We start from the raw sequence: 19,152 nt of genomic DNA on the forward strand, positions 1-19,152 counted from the left end.
AATATATAAAATAAATAATATATGATATATAATATATAAATATATAATACAGTATATGATAATATGAATATATCCATATTTATTATATAGAAAAGGTCTGTTGGATATGGACCACAACATAGTTTTTCCACCTTTTTTTGTTGTTGTTTAATTTCTTTCTTTTTGATCTGATTTTTCTTGTGCAGCATGACAAATGTGGAAATATCTATAGAAGATTGTACATGGTTAATGTATATTGGATTAATTGCTATTTAGGGGAGGGGTGGGGGGAAGAGAGTGAGAACAAAATTTGGAAAACAAAGTTTTGCAAGAATGAATGTTACAAACTATCTTTGCATGTATTTTGAAAATAAAAAGATATTTAAAAAACTGAGATAATTTCTTGTAACCCTTTAGACATGCTATAATTCTATGTTGTAATACTATATTATAACAAGTTATTACTTCTGAAAATTATTTATTAGGAAGTATTGGTATATTCAATTATACATTTTATAAATAATAGCTTGTTTATTAGTTATTCATAAAAACAACCCTCACTGGGCATAGAGCTCTATAAGAAAGAGAAGGCATAAGAAAGAAAAAGGGCATAGAGTCTATAAGAAAGTAGGGGAAGAGGGAAATAAAAGAAGGGTGATATTGATAGAAGGGAGGATAGATCGAAGGAGGCAGTGGTCAGAAACAACACACTGGTGAAGAAGGAAAGATAGAGTGAAAAAAGGATAGAAAAAAGGGAAATACACAGTTAGTAATGATAATTGTGAATTTGAATGGAATATCCTTCCCATCAAACAGAAGCTGATAGCACAGTGGCTTAAAATTCTGACTCCTACACCATATTATTTATAAGAAACACATTTAAGCAGAGAGACATACACAGAATATAGGTAAGGGGCTAGAACAGAATCTATTATGCTTCAGCTAAAGTAAAAACAGCAAGGATAGTAATTATTATCTCTGACAAGACAAGCAAAAATAAACCCAATTTAAAAAGGTAAGAAAAGCAGAAATATAAAAAAATCCTTTTCAGATCATAATGCAATAAAATTATATTCAATAAATGTTCATGGAAAGAGAATAAAAATTGATTGGAAACTCATCTAACTTTAAAGAATGTATGGCTCAAGGAACAAATTGTATAAAAAATCATTTCATTAAAAAGAATGAGAACAATGAGACAGCATATTAACATTTTTGGGATGCAGCCAAAGCAGTACTTGGGGAAAATTTATACACTATATGCTTACATTAGTAAAATGGAGAAAGATCAGAACAATGAACTGCACATGAAACTAAAAACAAATAACCAAAAAGAATTAAAAATCCATAATTAAACACCAAATTGAAAACATTAATAAAATCAACAGTAAAAAGAGTTTGAACTCATGAATAAAACTAGGACCTGGTTTTATGAAAAAACAAAACAAAACAAAACAAAACAAAACAAAACAACAAATTAAAATAAATGAACCATTGGTTAATTTGATTTACAAAATGAAGAAAACCCAATTATCAGTATCAAAAAGTGAAAAGGGTAAAATCACCACCAACAAAGAGAAATTTAAATGATTATTAAGAGATATTTTGCCCAATATATACCAAATAAATCTGACTATTGAAGGAAAATTGATGTATATTCACAAAAATACAAATTGCTCAGATTAACAAAAAGGGAAATTGATTATTTAAATAACTCTGTCTTAGAAAAGCAAATTGAAGAAGCCATCAATAAATTACCTAAGGAAAAAATCCCTAGGGCCAGACAGATTCACAAGTGAATTCTACCAAATATTTGAAGAACAACTAATTGTAATACTATATAAGCTATTTGGAAAAGTAGGTAAAGGAGTTCTACTAAAAATTTTTAATAGAACAAATATGGTGCTGATATACAAAACAGGAAGACTGAAAAGAGAGAAAAAATATATAAAATGAGGAGGTTACAGCAATATATCACAAGTATCATACACAATGATCAGGTGGAATTTAAAACAGGAATATAGTAATATTGGGAAAACTATCAACACAATTGACCATATTAGTTACAAAACTAAAGAAATCATATATCGTCTCAATGGATGCAAAAAACCTTTTTGACAAAATACACTACCCTTTTGTATTAAAAACACTTCGCAGTTTAGGAATAAATGGAGCTTTCCTTGAAATTATTAGTAGTATCTATTTAAAATCATCTGCAAGCAAGATCTATTATGGCTATAAACTAGAAGCCTTACCAGTAAGATCAGAAATGAAACAAGGATGCCCATTACTACCAAAAATTATTCAAAATTGCACTTGAAGTGTTAGCTATAGCAATAAGAGAAGAAAAAGAAATTGAAAGAATTAGATATTATTATATGCTTAGAGAATCAACTAAAACCTAATTGAAATAAGTAACGACTTTAGCAAAGTTGCAGAATATTGAAAAAACCCACATTAACTATCAGCATATCTAATTGCCAACAAAGTCCTTAGGAGCAAGAAATAGAAAGATATATTCTATTTAAAATAATTGTAGATAATACAAAGTATTTGGGAGTTTATTGGCCAAGATAAATCCAGGCATTGTATTAAAATTTTTTTTCACACAAATAAAGTCATATCTAATCATATTATATCTAAACAATTGGGAAAATACCAATTACTCATGAATAGATCACTCCAATATAATACAAATGACAATTCTACCTAAATTAATTTACTTGTTGCCATTTAAATTCCCAAAAATTCTTCTATAGAGCTAGAAAAAAATTAATGACAAAATTCATCTGGTAGAACAAAAGTTCAAGAATGTCAGGGAACTACCAAAGGTTTCATGATGTAAAATGCTAAGCACATTCAGAAGAAAAATTGTAGTTTGTAGCATACTTTTTTCTACTTTATTTTTCATGTTTTTTTAAAAACTTTGATTTGTTTCTTCTTTCATAACATGATTAATATAGAAATGCATTTTATGTTATTGCACATATATAATTTATATCATGCTTGCTGTTTAAGGAAGGAGTGGAGAAGGGAGGCAGAAAATTTGGAACTTGAAATTACAAAGAAATAATGTTTAAGATTTTTACAAGTACTTGGGAAAATAAAATACTATTAAAATTATCAGGGGATTTATTGAAAAAAATGTATAGGAAGTTGGTCTAGTCATACCAGATGTCAAACTTGTTATTAAAACAATTTTGTTGTAATCATCAAAACAAAATTGTATTGGTAAAGAAATAGAATGGTAGATCAGTGAATTAGATTAGATACACAATACCTAGTAGTAAATGACTGATCTTGCTTGCAGATGATTTTAAATAGATACTACTAATAATTTCAAGGAAAGCTCCATTTATTCCTAAACTGCAAAGTGTTTTTAATACAAAAGGGTAGTGTATTTTGTCAAAAAGATTTTTCTGCATCCATTGAGATGATAAAGATTAGTAAATACTAAAGAAGGGAAAGGGACCTGTACGTGCCAAAATGTTTGTGGCAGCCCTTTTTGTAGTGGCTAGAAACTGGAAAATGAATGGATGCCCATCAATTGGAGAATAGGTAAATTATGGTATATGAATGTTATGGCATATTATTGTTCTGTAAGAGATGACCAACAGGATGAATACAGAGAGGCTTGGAGAGATTTATATCAACTGATGCTGAGTGAAACAAGCAGAACTAGGAGATCATTATACACTTCAACAATAATACTGTATGAGGATGTATTCTGATGGAAGTGGATATCTTCAACATAGAGAAGAGCTAATCCAATTCCAATTGATCAATGATGGACAGAATTAGCTACATCCAGAAAAGGAACACTGAGAAATGAGTGTAAACTGTTTGCATTTTTTGTTTTTCTCCCCAGATTATTTTTACTTTCCAAATCCAATGCTTCCTTTGCAGCAACAACAACAACAACAAAATTTGGTTCTGCACATATATATTGTACCTAGGATATACTATAACATATTTAATATGTATGGGAGTGCCTGCCATCTAGGGGAGGGGATGGAGGGAAAGAGGGGAAAAAATCGGAACAGAAGGGAGTACAAGGGATAATATTGTAAAAAATTACCTATGCATATGTACTGTCAAAAAAAGTTATAATTATAAAATTAATAATAAAAAAAAAGAAACTATACCCAAAGGACTATAAAACTGTGCATACTCTTTCATCCATCAATACCACTATTAGGTCCATATCCCAAAAAGATTTAAAAGAATGGGGGGAGGGGATGACCTCTTTGTGCACAAATATTGCTAGCAGTTCTAGAAATTGAGAGGATTCACTGGGGATTGATTAAACAAAGTGTGGCATATGATTAATGTTGTGATGAAATACTGTTGTGTTAAAATAAATGGTAAACAAGATGATTTAAAAAAACAAACAAACAAACAATCCTAAACTGATCATAAACTGATGCAAAGTAAAGTGAACAGAACCAGAACATTGTACACAGAAACAATATTGTATGATAACCAATTGTCAATGACTTAGCTATTCTGAACAATGCAATGGTCCAAGACAAACAATTGTCAAATGATGAAAAATGCCATCTTCTTTCAGAAAAAAAGAGCTGATAGAGTGTGAATGCAAGTCAAAAAATTCTGTTTTTCATTATCTTAATTTTTTTGATGAGGGCTTCTGTTTTCTTTTATAACATATGTAATATAGACACATGTTTTGTAATAATATAACTGATATAAAATTGCTTACTGTCATGCCAGGAGGCAAGGGAGGAAGAGAGAAGACAGAGAATTTGGATGTCAAATGAAAAAAAATAATAATATAAAAGTTGTTATTATTTATAATTGGGAAAAAATAAAATAATATTTAAACAATAATTTTAAAGAAAAAATGAAATTAGCTCATCATTCATAAGCATTGTTAATTAAACTATTTTATTCATCTATTATTTGTTTTTAGTTTTGGTTATACCTAATTTGATTTTGGGAATTTCTATTTTTTTATTGGAGAATATCTGGTTTACTCTTTTATTCATTTTAAAATTATATATATTTAAATTAATTGATCTATTCTTTATTCTTTTTTCTATTTATTGATAAGATAATTTAGAGTTAAGGATATTCATTAAAGACTTGCTTTGACTTTATTCCTGAAAATATTGACATGATATTTTATTTTTGCAACTATCCATAAAATTCTTGTTTTTATCATCTGTTTTTGACCCTTCTTGGGGATTATGTTATTTAGTCACATATAAATTTGATTCTTTCTTCAAATGCCCTTATGGATTGCAGTTTAAATGTATTATTATCAATAAAATACTGCCCCAACACTTCTCTTTTAAGAATTATGAAGTTTATATGTCTTAAAACTTCACTACCTTTGAAATATGGGTGAGACAAAGCTGGAAAATATTTATTTCTTTTTATCTTCATTTAGTGATTACCAGATTGCAATGATATTTAATTTTTTCTAGGATTATATTCAGGTTCAGATACATTGAGGAACTTATTATAATTTTGGTTTCAATTTCTCCCTTTAACTCAATTGGATTTTTCGTCAAAAAGTCAGATGCTATATTATTAGCTGCAAATGCTGATATTATTTCATTACCTATGATGTTTTTAAACATAATGTGGTTTTAATTGCTTATATATTAAAGCCATATTCATTTTTATAGTTATCTTGCTTGTGATCATGTTTGCCAAATTCACTTCTTTATATGTTTATGAAATTTAATTACTTTGGGTTTAGCTCCTCATTTTCAGTCTCTGAATTTTTGTGATTAATACATATACACATATAGGTTGTGTTTCATTAATGTATAATATATTTCATATATATATATATATATTTTTATGTTTCATGTACATAACTTCATAATATGTTTCTAATATACTCTGCTCCCTTTCTCTGTGTATGGTTGAATTCAATACACTTAATTTCATGGTTATTATACATTTTTAACTTCCATTTTATCCTTTTATTAGTATTCCTTCTTTCCCATCCCCCCTTTTTAAAAATTTATTTTCACTAACGTTTATTTCCTTTGAAATCTTACGTATTCCATGTTTTTATTTTATTTTTATTTTTATTTTATTTTTTATTTTATTTTTTTTGCTGAGGCAATTGGGGTTAAATGACTTGCCCAGAGTCACACAGCTAGGAAGTGTTAAGTGTCTGAGACCAGATTTGAAGTCAGGTCCTCCTGACTTCAGGGCTGGTGTTCTATTCACTGTGCCACCTAGCTGCCCCCCCCCTTTTTTTTTCAAACAAAAAATAGAGTGCATAAAACACAGAAAAGGGATGAATACTAGCAATGGATAATTGGAGTTTTCTGATTATAATTATTTACCTTTAATTTCTTCACTCGGCTCAATAATTCTTACATTTCTTGCTCTGCCTTTAACCGCTCTATCATTCCTTCATAATTTCAGTTTCTTAAAATAAGTATTCTGTTTTTGACTTTTTAATATATACATTTCCCTGACTTGTTGCTGAATTTACTATATTTCTTTTAAAAAATATTTGCTTGAATGTTTTCCCAAGATCTTAGTTCTGATAAGTGTTAGGTTCATAAGATTCTTGTTCTCCAGTTCCCTAACTCCATGTTTGTATATTATTTTTTCTGGCATGCTTCAAATCTTAAAAAATAGTAAAAATAGTAAATTCATTTCCTCCTCCTCTTCCTCCTTCTCTTCTTTTTCATTTTCTTCCTCCTCTTCATTCTCCTCCCCCTAATTCTCCTCCTCCTGCTCTTCTTTCTCCTTCTTTTCCTCTTCCTTTTTTTTTTCTTTCACGTTCTCTCATTTTGTTTTTCTTTTTTTTACCTGTGGGACCTAAATTCTTTTTGCAAGAATGTGAATATTTGGTCATAATTTTTATCTTTATGATTATTTAAATAAATTTACTTTTCTAAATGCCTCTTAATGCCTATGTTTATATCCCAAAGATTCTACCTATTTCTGTTTGTCCTCTATTATATTAAAGAATGCCTCTTGCTATTTACCATTTTGTAAGATAATTTTTTCGTGGTTATACTTTTTTTTTTTGCCTTTTGGCATATCACATCCCAAGATGTCCCTTCCTTTATGGTAATTGAAGTTTTTTTTGTTTTTTTTTTTGTTATCATTATTGTGATTCTATGGGTGTTAGGTAGCACAAAGGATGTAGTGCTGGACTTGGAGTCATGAAAAACTGAGATCTGGCCTCAGACATTTACTAGCTGATCTATCAAGTAATTATTTTTCTGTATGTAAGAGAATTCAGACCATTCTCCTGTATTATTATGTAATATGTTTTATTTTCCCCTAATTTTTAACTGGACAGCAGCAACAACAATAACAATTATTATTCATTAGGATTTGAATTCTTAATTGCATTCAATATTTTTCTTTAATTGGGAAACTAGATTTGGGCTATGCCATTCCTTATTGTTTCCCATTTGGATTTTCTTTTAGGATGTGATGAATAACTTTTTTCTCTTGTTATTTCACTCTCTGCCTCTAAATGCTCAGGAAAGTTTATTATTATTATTATTATTATTATTATTATTATTTGCAATTATGTCAAACATTTCCATGTTAGTCATTTTGTACAAGAAGACTCAACGGTAGGGCAGCTAGATTGTATAGTGGATAGAACATCAGCCCTGGAGTCAGGAAGACCTGAGTTCAAATCAGATCTCAGTCATTTGACATTCTTACTCACAGTTTTTCATCAAAAAAAAATTAATTTTTTTGAAATATGGCATACAGTTGTTGATTTATTCATGTTATTCACTGAATACAATGATTCTTAAATTCTCTCCCATTGGTCCATTATTAATTCAAGCAACATCCAACAATATTTCATTTTAATTCATAACTTCTGGCCTTCTCACAGATTTACTTGACATTAGGACCAGGGGCTTGCATTGGAATCTATACTTTACCTGCCCATTCTTTTTTTTCCCTCTGAGGCAATTGGGGTTAAGTGACTTGCCCAGGATTATACAGCTGGATGCTCATTGTTTTTAGAAAATTCTAGCTATTCTTTTTTTCACTTTTTACTGACAAGTCAATTTTCACTGACATCATCATCATGACCTTGACTCCTAATCTCTTGAATATACTTCAAGTTCTGAAAACATAATCCAATTAACTTTTCCATTTATCCTAAAAGAAGTTTGTTAGGAGACTCACAAATGGGCCTTTGTCATCATTATTTCTTCTTCTTCTTCTTCTTCTCTTCCTCCTCCTCCTCCTCCTCCTCCTCCTTTTCCTCCTCCTTTTCCTCCTCCTCCTCCTCCTTTTCCTCCTCCTCCTCCTCCTCCTCTTCCTCCTCCTCCTCCTCCTTCTTTTTTTCCTCTTCTTCCTCCTCCTCCTCCTCCTTCTCCTCCTCTTCCTCCTCCTCCTCCTCCTCCTCTTTTTTTCTTTACCCCCCTCTCTCTGTCCCTCCTTTTTGTCTCTGTGTCTCTGTCTTTGTCTCTATTTCTCTCTCCCTCTCTCTTCCTCCACCATCCCAGTAAATTTTTGGACTAAAGTGTTGTTTCTTGGCCATTAATCTCCTGTTTATTATTTTATCTTCTTAGAATATATGATCTTTGAGGACAATGACTATCTTTGAGTTTTTATTTATATCTTCAGAGTTTAACACATAATAAGTGATGATTAATTGCTTTTTAATTTAGTTATTCAGAGATACAATAAAACCAGTTCCTCCTTAGAATATTTAATTGTAAGGAGATCAATTAATATATTGCAACTGTTCTATCAAAATTTTGATGAAACATTTTCCCCAGAAATGACAAAATCTCTTTCAACTCTAAATCAATACTGTTATAGGATAAGGGAGCTATCACATTTATTCTTTATGATCCAAACTTAAGATAAATGATATTAAATAAAACAAAAATTAGAAGAATCTTTAGACTAGATTAACTATGCACAAATAAAGTCCATGTAAATGTGATATGAATTTGAGGATGTTTAGGTATTGTGTCACACAATATTTGAAAAGAAAGAGAAAATACTTAAATATTTGAGAGAGTTAGGTGGGACAGTGAGGAGACTCTGGGCAAGTCACCAAACTCTGTTTCCCTCATTTTCTTAATCTGTAAAATTACCAGACAAGAAAATGGCAAATCATTCCACTATTTTTCTCAAAAAAGAAAACAAAAAAACAAATGGGGTCACAAAGAGTTACAATTGAAATAACCAAACAATAGCAGAAAGCCTGGGAAAGATTATAGGTTTAGGATTTAAAGAAGGAAATTGAGTAGCCACTCCAGAAGAGTGGGAAGCCTTTTTTTCCAGGAGTAAATCTATTTTATTTTTGGATATCTTTAATTCTTAGGAAGTTGCACCCTTTCCCCACCTTCCCCTCCGTACAACAAGCATAACCTCTTTGGAACTTGAGCTGCCATTTTTAGTATAACTCACTTAAAATGATTTAGAAACAAACAAATCCCATCTCTCTCGGAAAATTCATACTTGAAAGAACTGAAAACACAATGAAAATAAATATTCACTGGACTCATCATTTAAGTATCTTTTAAAAAATAATAAGCCAAGTGAATTCAATTCAGCTGACTCAGTTTACCCTTGCTAGTAGTCAGATAAAATTGAATCCTTTATTATGCTTAAGAGTTAGGCTTTGATGGAAGTTAGGTAGACATTTTCAAGTAGTGTCACTAGGAGTTGTAAATTAAGTACTGATTAGTTTGATTCTTCTCCCATTGTGTTTTGAGTAACTCTTCCCAGTGTGGTATTCTCTAGTATTAATATAGGAGAGCTGGAAAGCAAGCAGTGCTAGGCCAAAGGAAACCCATCTTCTAGTGCATAAGGAATACATTCAGATACATTCCCTGCAGTGTGGTTTGCTTGGGATTAATGTACTTCAAAGGCAAGGCTATCCTTACCAGCTGGAAACGACTTCATAGAGAGAAGGTTTGTGTCAAAAGCTATCCAGAGATTTCAGGCTCCCTTGTAGAACTTGACATTTTATAATAGTGAAAATGAAGTCAAAAGTCATATACAATATGTCTCTTTAGCAAGCATGTCATGAAAATCAGAAATAATCAAAACACTTAGAAGTTTCAGGTATATATATCTTTCCTTAATACATTTCATGGTGCCCAAAGGATATGATATGAGAGGGTATCTAATATAGCTCTCTGATTTTATTGATAAGGAGACTGATGCCCAAAGAGCTTAAACAAACTTGTCCAAGATCACTTGGGTTATCAAAAATATAATGTGAATCTAATTCTAAATTTACTATTCTTTTTTTTTTTTTTTTTTTTTTTGCATATTGATCAGAATACAGCATATAACAGAAACTAGGTGGGGGGGGAGGCAATTGTGGAATAAAGCCTAGGTAGATAGTCTAGGTTAAGTCCTGCCTATGACGCATAACCTGTGTTTTCTGAGTATGTAACTTAATCATTCAAGGAACTGGGAAACATTTTAGTACTCTAAGTTGCTGATCTATATTGTGAAATCTCCTTCTGCAATAGGAAATCCCTATATTATTGAAATCTCCAGTTTAGGTCAAAAAGTGGTTGAGGGGAAAAAGAAGAGGAACCTAGGCAGGCCTGGAAATATTTGTTTTTATTCTCCACTCTACTATAGATTCTTAAGGGTGATTCTGAACAATTTCACAGCTTCTCTATGTCCAATTTACTCACTAAGTTAATGGCCATAATATTGTTTTCTTCTGTAGAAGCAACAGATGGACAGGAGGAGTGACATGGACCTTGAATTCCACATCTGTGAATTTGAAATCACATGTATCATATTCCTTCCATGTCTTCTACATTCCACAAAAGTGAAGTACCATATGCTGTGTAGCTACATAATATGAGATTCTGTTTATAGTAACAAGAAAATATAAGGTATTTAATTTTGTATTTTGTAGACAGAATATCTAGGAAAGCACTTGTTTTCCTTTTTTCTTCATCAGTATATCTTTGTAGACTTTTTCTCACTTAACATACTTTTATGGAACAATCATCAGGAATATTTAATGAAACCTCATGTTTTATTAGTATTATATGAACAATAAAATGTAGCAAACATATCATTCTGGGAGAAGACTTTTCTAATAATCATAATGTCAATTATTTTACCTGTTACTCTCTCTCTCTTTCTTCCTTCCTCTTTCCTCCTCTCCCCCTTTCTTTCCTTCCCTCACCCTCTTATATCTTCCTTTTAACCTTCCTCCTTCTCTCTCTCTCTCTGCCTCTTTCTCCCTCCTTCTTTCCTCCTCTCTCCCTTTCTTTACCTCCCTCACCCTTTTCTCTCCCTCTCCTAACCTTCCTCCTTCTCTCTCTTTTTTCTTTTTCTCTCCCTCTCCTAACCTTCCTCCTTCTCTCTCTTTTTTCTTTTTCTCTCCCTCCCTCTCCTTCTCCCTCCCTCCCTCCTTCTCTTCTCTCTCCTTCTCCCTCCCTCCCTCCTTCTCTTCTCTTCTCTTCTCTTCTCTTCTCTTCTCTTCTCTTCTCTTCTCTTCTCTTCTCTTCTCTTCTCTTCTCTTCTCTTCTCTTCTCTTCTCTTCTCTTCTCTTCTCTTCTCTCTCTCTCTCTCTCTCTCTCTCTCTCTCTCTCTCTCTCTCTCTCTCTCTCTCTCTCTCTCTCTCTCTCTTATCATTCTCTTCTCTTTCCATTTTAGAAAACTAGAGATACCACTGCTGTTTTTAAAGGGGTGACTATGACATAGAATCTCAAGAGATCCCCCGACACCTTGTCCATGGAAATTAGTGCCAGATGCTCTTATCTGCCCTATATTCACTCTTGACTCTCATTTGAACTGAGACATCTGGCACTGGGTAAATGTTACCCTGACTTTATTGCTCCCTGAACTTCCCTTTCTTTAACATGATTGGATTCAGCCTTAGTTGAAAAGAAATTTACTTGGATACGCAAGTCATCTTTCACTTAAAGTTGCTCACCTAATTTGTCTATTTGTTAGCACCCTAGATAGCTGATATCATAAGATTACTATGATGGAGACCTGGAGTAATAAGGGTATGTACCATCTATCTCTATATCACCAAAATTGTTTTACTTTAGGTCAATATTCTTGTACACTTGTCAGAAAGTTTTGAAAGTGTAGTCAAATACAACTGATTTGTTTGAAAGAATTTATTTATCTTCCCCTTCTTTGAAGTTTCTTTGCTCAGTTACCATTTGACTTTTGATACATCTGAAGCACAGGGCATAGTTACATCAAATTTGTATTAAAAAGACCAGTTAAATTTTCAGATTACATACCATAGGATGAAAAATAAGATCTAGTGAGGATTTTGAGTTCAATGAGTCCAATGCTTGCTGTTTGCAGATGAGAAGCTGAGATATAGATAATCAATGGGATGCAAAATCCATTCCTGTGATATTTCATATTAGAAGTTTAATGGATTGATTTGGTATAAATTGAGTTAAATAACTTTCCATGAAAGTAGTGGCTCTCTGGGAGCAGAATTTGAATGCAGGTCTTCTTAATTTCAAGATCAGCCTTCTTTCCATGTTGCCATCATAGTGTGGCAAATAAATTTCACCTTGGGGATATAATTGAAGCAGTTTTTTTGGAAGACATATCATAAAATCACTAAATTATGGAGTGTTGCTTGAGAAAGTGGCAACATATAGAAAACCAGATGGGAGACCATACCTAGAATTTTCATTTTGTGTGCATTGCTATATAGGGGGTCTTTCAATGTTGTTCTGAAAGATTGAGTGCAAAACTGATTTTCAGTGTTTAGGACCAACAGAGATCTTTTGGATTTTTGAGTCATCGACAACGGGAATATTATGTAACGCTCCCTACCACCTCCTCCTTGCTTGGGAATTCTGAAATAGCAACATGCAAGAGAGGGTGGTAAGATTGTCTAATATTTAACAGTGAGGCAAAGCTGCTTTACATTCCTTTCTGTGGTGGCAAATTATTTTGGGAGAGGAGTTATAATTGACATCTTCACTGCAATAAGCCTATATTTTAGCTGAATTTAACTCCCTCTCCTCATGCCAAACAAATCTAGTGTTTTTATGGAACAATGCTGACTTCTCCCTGGAGTGAGGAAATACATGCAGATAAGCTACTTGTCCTCTGGCAGACCTCTGTCTTGGTGGAATGGACAGAAGAACTTGCCAAATCTCCTTGTTCAGATATGCACCTATCACATTAGTCACTTGCTTATGTCAGATGCTCTGAGTAAATACCTGGAATTCCACCAAATAGGTAAAAGTGTCCCATTCTCGATTTCCTCCTTACTAATATTATTAATTTATGTGATGGAAATCAGGTTAATTAATGTAAGAAGAAAAAAAGTTGTTTTCTTCTTCAGAAAGGAGAAATGGAAGGGAAAGGAAGATAATACTACAACTAGCAATAGCTATAATAACTAGAATTTATAATGTTTTAATTTTTGCAAAGTGTTTTCAAATTTATTATTCAATCTGATCTTCATATCTACCTTGTAAGGTAGGTAGAATTATTATCTCCATTTTTTTTTCAGATGAGGAAACACTGAGCTGAGGAAATGTTTAAAATGGTATTTGAATTCACATCTTCTTTTCTCTAAATCCAGTACTATATCCACTGTACCACCTACCTGACTCTGAATATTTACCTTATATGAACACCAAATGCAAACTCTAAAAATTATTTAATGAGTGGGAAACAACATCTATTTGTGAAATATTTTTTATTAGAAGTCTATATTAGAAGAAAATATTTTATATTAGAAGACTGGTGTAGCTTAAGTTCTATATATGAGGAGGCAAGCTTTAATAACTGAAATGCTCTAACAAAATTTTAGATGACTAATAAAATGACTGAAAAAGAATTCTACAGTGGGAAATCACCTTAAAAAGTGTGTTAATTCCAAAAGTTAGAAAAAAAAGATAGAAAAATAATTTTTTACACAACTGGCTGAGAATAATGTGGTAAATATAAAAAGATCAGAGAAATATTTAAAGGAATATGAGCACTTAAGTATTCAATTACTACAATTTAGATTCATTTTAGTTATATTTTCAAAGACATCCAAAGTTAAAAGAAGCATGGAGGAGGGGGTAAAACAAAACAAAAGAATATTAAAAAAATCTATTTTTAACTAAGAAAACCATAAAACATAGACTTCATGCTGGAAAGTATGAAATTCAGTACTTTAGTAAAGAACATTTAATTGTTTAATCTAATCTGCTTGCTAACAGAAACTCTGCAATTCACCAGATTCTTAAAAGTCTGATTTTTACCTTGAATATTTCTTGACATATCTTGAACTTATTCAACTTTGTCTGTAGTTATTAGTATCCTAGGCATCTTTAGAAGGCATTAACAATAATGATGTTAATAATAGCAATAGCTTTACTAACAGCAATAGCTGTTAATATAATAGCTATGCTTAATAATTTACAGAGTTCTTTGTATCCATTATTTCATTTTAATCTCAGAAGAATTCTGTCCAATAGGTAATTTGATGTGGTAGAGCATAAGAGCCAAGTATTTCAAGTCAGAGGTCAAAGTTTGAATCTTTGACCTTGTCTATAATATAAAGGTTTCATTAAATAGTATCTTAGATGCCTTATAACTCTAAAATCAACAGCCCGTTATCCTCACTCTGCAGATTAAGACACTGACTCACAGGAGTCCAAAAATTCTACAGACTGTTATACTGTTATGCCTCAAAACTCCCTAAAAGCAAAGCAAAATAAAACAAACAACAAAAAAAAAATTCCCTATGACTGCTTTCCTCTAGCAAGGAAAGATCTTAAGCTTCATTCTCTGAATTTCTTTCTTAGACTTTCTATATATTTTTTCTTTCATGGACAGAAATTTAAAGACAAAACACATTGTTACTAAGTTCTGTATTTGCCAGTTTAATTTCCCCATAGACCATTCTTCTCCCAGGCAAGAGAAGGCTTTGACTCCTGACTGCTATTCAACCTTAGCTCTTTGCTCTTTAAAAACAGAATTTATGAGGATCGAATTTGTACTGAATACTTACATTTATGCAATAAATATTTCCTGTTAGTAATAGTTCTAGTTTTAGAAGCTATTACTTATTTTTAAATTTATAATTTGTAAAGTGTGTTGCTGTTCAAAATTGTCCAATTCTTTATGACCCCTTGGACCCCATTTTTCATAGGGTTTTCTTGGCAAAGATACTGGAGTGGTTTAGCATTTCCAACTCCAGTAGATTCAGACAAAAAAGGTTAAGCATCATGCAGCTAGTAAATGTCCAAGGCCTGATTTGAATTCATTTTCTTGATTCCAGGTTCAGGACTCTATTCACTGAACCACCAACTTGTTTCTAAAGGTACAACTTTACTTGTCCCTTAGAAATGCTATTATATATATAGTCTTATGTCCTTTTGTAAATACCATCCCAACTTCTACCCACTCTGGGCCAGATTGGCTTCTAAAAAAGAAAACAATTAAATAAAGCCATCTCTAAACAATTATTGCATCTTACAATGTTGTTTTGTGATTTTAATATATAGTTTGGATTCACTCCTATAAATGATGCTCTCACACAATAGTCAAAAGTAAAATTTAATCATACAATGCAAGGAATAGATTGCTTACAGTAAACATCCAATACAACAAATAACACAAAATATTAAAGAAAGGATTAATAATAAGGACAATAGAAAAAGATAAAGAAAGCATCACCAATTCGAGGGAGCACCAACTCTCTTACAATCTCAGCTGGGGAACCCCATTTCAGCAGACTTTGAGTCTCGAATAGAGAGGATTTCCCCAGCAGATTGTCATCTCCGTGGGTGAGGTTCCAAAGAAAATTAGGGCTTGCTAGCTTATGTAGGACTTTAAACAAAGAAGGCATTCAGCTAACTGGTTTAACGATAGAGTTCTGCACATATAGCAGTTACGTCACTTAGGATGCAAGACAGTCAATTCATCAAATGTTTATGTGAAAGATTTATGAGTTGGAGCAAGGAAACATTGTTTTAAATCATATTTTGACAAGGTTATGCAGGAAGAGAGTAGCCACGTCTCTTCAAGCATAAATAGTTCCAGGAGGAGCTAGTTCCCAGAATTGTTATCCAGATCTGTTAGCTTGAGCCAGGTCACTAAGTTCACAGAGCATTCTCACGGGTCTATATCTTAGTTCTTAGTCCTCATATTTTGGAGTGAACTTACTTTATGTAAAGAAGTCTCAATTCTTTATTCAAGTGTATATCACATTCTGTCTTGGGAATTGTTTTTGTTTTTCAGTCATTTCTATTATGTTTGATTCTTTACAACCTCATTTGGGATTTTCTTGGCAGATATACTGGAATAGTTTATAATTTTCTTCTCCAGATCAACTTCCAGAGAAAGAAACTGAAGTAAACTAAAGAAGGTTAAATGACTTGCTCAGGATCACATGGTTAGTTAAGTGTCTGAGGCTAGATTTCAACTCAGGTCTCTAAGTATGGCATTCTCTCCACTGCAAAACTCAGTGACCTCAGAAGTACTGTACATTTTTGTTATGATTAGGAAGGTATATCCTATCCATAGATATGGAACATAGCAGGGTCTTTTAATAGATATAAATTCATGCACTACTTCAGTCATTGATCAAATATCAATTGAGTGCTTACTAGGTGCAAATTTTTATGAGCACAATATGAAATTTCTTATTTTTTTTCACAACTTTGTCTCCTCCTTTACTTATGTGCCATTGATTTAGAGATAGTACTCTGACCCACTTTTCAATTGTCTTCCATATCTATTTCACCAGGTACCTGATTTGACAATGTGGACTTCTATCAAAATCTGAGCTCCATGAATACAAGGACTGTTTTCTTTTTTCTGTTTTGAAGCACTTGATAAATTCTTATTGACTGACTGCCATGTCCTATTTCTTGTGTGTGAGTATGCCTATGTGTTGTTATTTAAGAAGGGAAAGAACGAGATGAGAGCATTATTAATTCATAGTATAGTATTTTTACTGTAACATTTTACTGAGAAATGTGGAAGACATTATTGGACTCCTTTTCTTTTAGACAAAGCATTGGAAACAAATTGCCCACTCCATGAAATCTTTTGTTGCATTTATGATTCTTCTATTACAAAGAGACCTTTTATGTATGCATAATAAAGAATGCACAGGATAAAATAGAACAAGGGAAAGACAGACAATTCATTCACTAATCATCTGATGTCAACAAATAGCCCATCTTAACTATAAGGAAAACAAAACTGATTTCTATTACTGTATTCTGAGGAAAAAAAAAATGTCATATTTGATCATATTAAATCCCTGCTTTATCAGAATCATTCTTTGTTGTAACTTTTTGACAGTAATTAATATAGCAGTGCTAAAAGAAACATTTGGAATTATCAAAAAGACCATTTTGTTATTTATTCATTTTTCAGTCATATTTGACTTTTCATGACCTGTAATGTGCTATTGTCTCCAGAAACTGCCGATCGCTCTCTGGGAGGAGATCTGCTGTCTCAACTGCTGCCAACTCTGACCTCGTGTAGAAACTCTTCTTCCTCCGAAGAGCCGCCTCAGGTCTGGCCCAGACAAGACTCTCCTTTTATCTTTTTATCTCTTTTATCCTCTCAGAGAATGGGCGTGGGATAACGCAAGGGCTTCTGGGAAAAAAATACTTCAACCAATGAACTTGCTCCTCCTAAGCATGCAAGTTCCTCCCCAGAAGTTCTAAGGGGTTAAACTCCCCTTAAAGGCCGGAACTAGAGAATTATCAAGTACCAATTTAGCACTTAGTAAGAACCTAATATCTCATTATCTCACTAGCACTTAGTAAGAACCTAACAATGACCCCACTTGGAGTGTTCTTGATAAAGATACTGAGTGGTTTGAAATTTCCTTCTCTAGCTTGTTTTACAGATAGGATTACTAAAGTAAGCAGGGACAAATGATTTACCCAGAGTCACTCAGTTAAAAAATGTTTGAAATCAAATGTGAACTCAGGAAGAGGAGTCTTTCTGATTCTAGGACTGGTACTCTATACACTGCGCCACCTAATACCTTGAAATCAATAATCTATGGTCTGTGTTTAACCACAATTATTTAAAAAACAAAGAAATCAATTAAACCAGCTGAATCCCTGCTGTGCTGAACAGGGATTCACACAATTCTATAACATGTGTGAAAGCACATTAATTTGAAGGTGTTTGTAAAAGTACTTTTTTTTTTTTTGTTTCCCATAAGAGAAGGTAGAATTTTAGACCTAGAAAAAAATTTCAGATTTTATTCATTCCTCATTCTTCTTTAATAGGGGAAGAAATTTATGTGCAGTGATTAAGTAGTTTAACAAAGGCCTCCTAGTTAGCTAGCACTCAACATATTAATGGATGATGTTAGGATAATTAATTCAATATTATAATCAGTGATATTTCTTTTAGACTTTTATTGCAGAATATTAATTTGAACAAATTCAGCAAGTATTCACACATTTCCTATGAAAATATAAATGAATATTTCTGGAATTTAAAAAAAATATTCTTCAGGGCCATGAGACTTTTTCACCTGACATGATTTTGTTAAGATGGTATTACTCCAGAGAATATCTTTCATAAATTAACATAACCCACAGCAGTGAGGAGATTCCAGCACAGTATTGCCTGTATGTCACTTATCAACACACACAGAAATTGAGAAATGTGTTATGCTTATAAAAAAGAAAAAAAATGAGTGTTGGCCTGGACTTTTAAATATTGTGGGCATCACATAGACCTAGGTTCTCTGACAAGATCCTCACTCAAATAATGCTTCTTGTATGATGATACTAATTCATCCTCTGACAAGAATAAAAAAGATTCTTTCCAGTCCAAAAATGTTAGGGGTTTTTTAAAAATGACTCTTCTACTCAGTGGTTGAGTTAGTGATTTCCGCAATTCTAGTTCATGATACTGACTAGGAAAGACAAGAAACAAGGACAAAATACTAACCCAGATGTATGACTGATTAGGACAGAATTTGCATGTAATAAAGATGTTTCCTAATTTGTTAGATTTGGAGAGTTACCTGTATCCTGAAAAAAACAAAACAACTCAAATAACTTTCATTTCCTAGATTTGTTGTATTGTACAATAGATATAAATCACAACTATTGTTTCTTTTATTCTTTTGCCAATCCTATGCCCATGTTCTCCAATGGGATTATTGACCTACATTTTTTTAAAAACAAATTTCAGAAAGTCCAATAAATTTAGAATCATTTAGGATTGATAATGTTATGATGT

The 19,152-nt window shown here is 32.2% G+C and overlaps 1 long non-coding RNA gene across 1 annotated transcript in view; it reads left to right on the forward strand.

Moving 5' to 3' along the window:
• LOC141553573 (uncharacterized) overlaps positions 1–19,152 on the forward strand; it is a 223,788-nt gene that overhangs the window by 147,935 nt on the left and 56,701 nt on the right. Inside the window, exons 3-4 of the long non-coding RNA XR_012485532.1 lie at positions 16,676–16,805; positions 17,358–17,455. This is a non-coding gene — a long non-coding RNA (uncharacterized LOC141553573). The remainder of the gene's footprint in view (positions 1–16,675; positions 16,806–17,357; positions 17,456–19,152) is intronic.

The sequence above is a fragment of the Sminthopsis crassicaudata genome, chromosome 1 (genome assembly GCF_048593235.1).
Source record: "Sminthopsis crassicaudata isolate SCR6 chromosome 1, ASM4859323v1, whole genome shotgun sequence".
NCBI classification, from domain to species: Eukaryota; Metazoa; Chordata; class Mammalia; order Dasyuromorphia; family Dasyuridae; genus Sminthopsis; species Sminthopsis crassicaudata.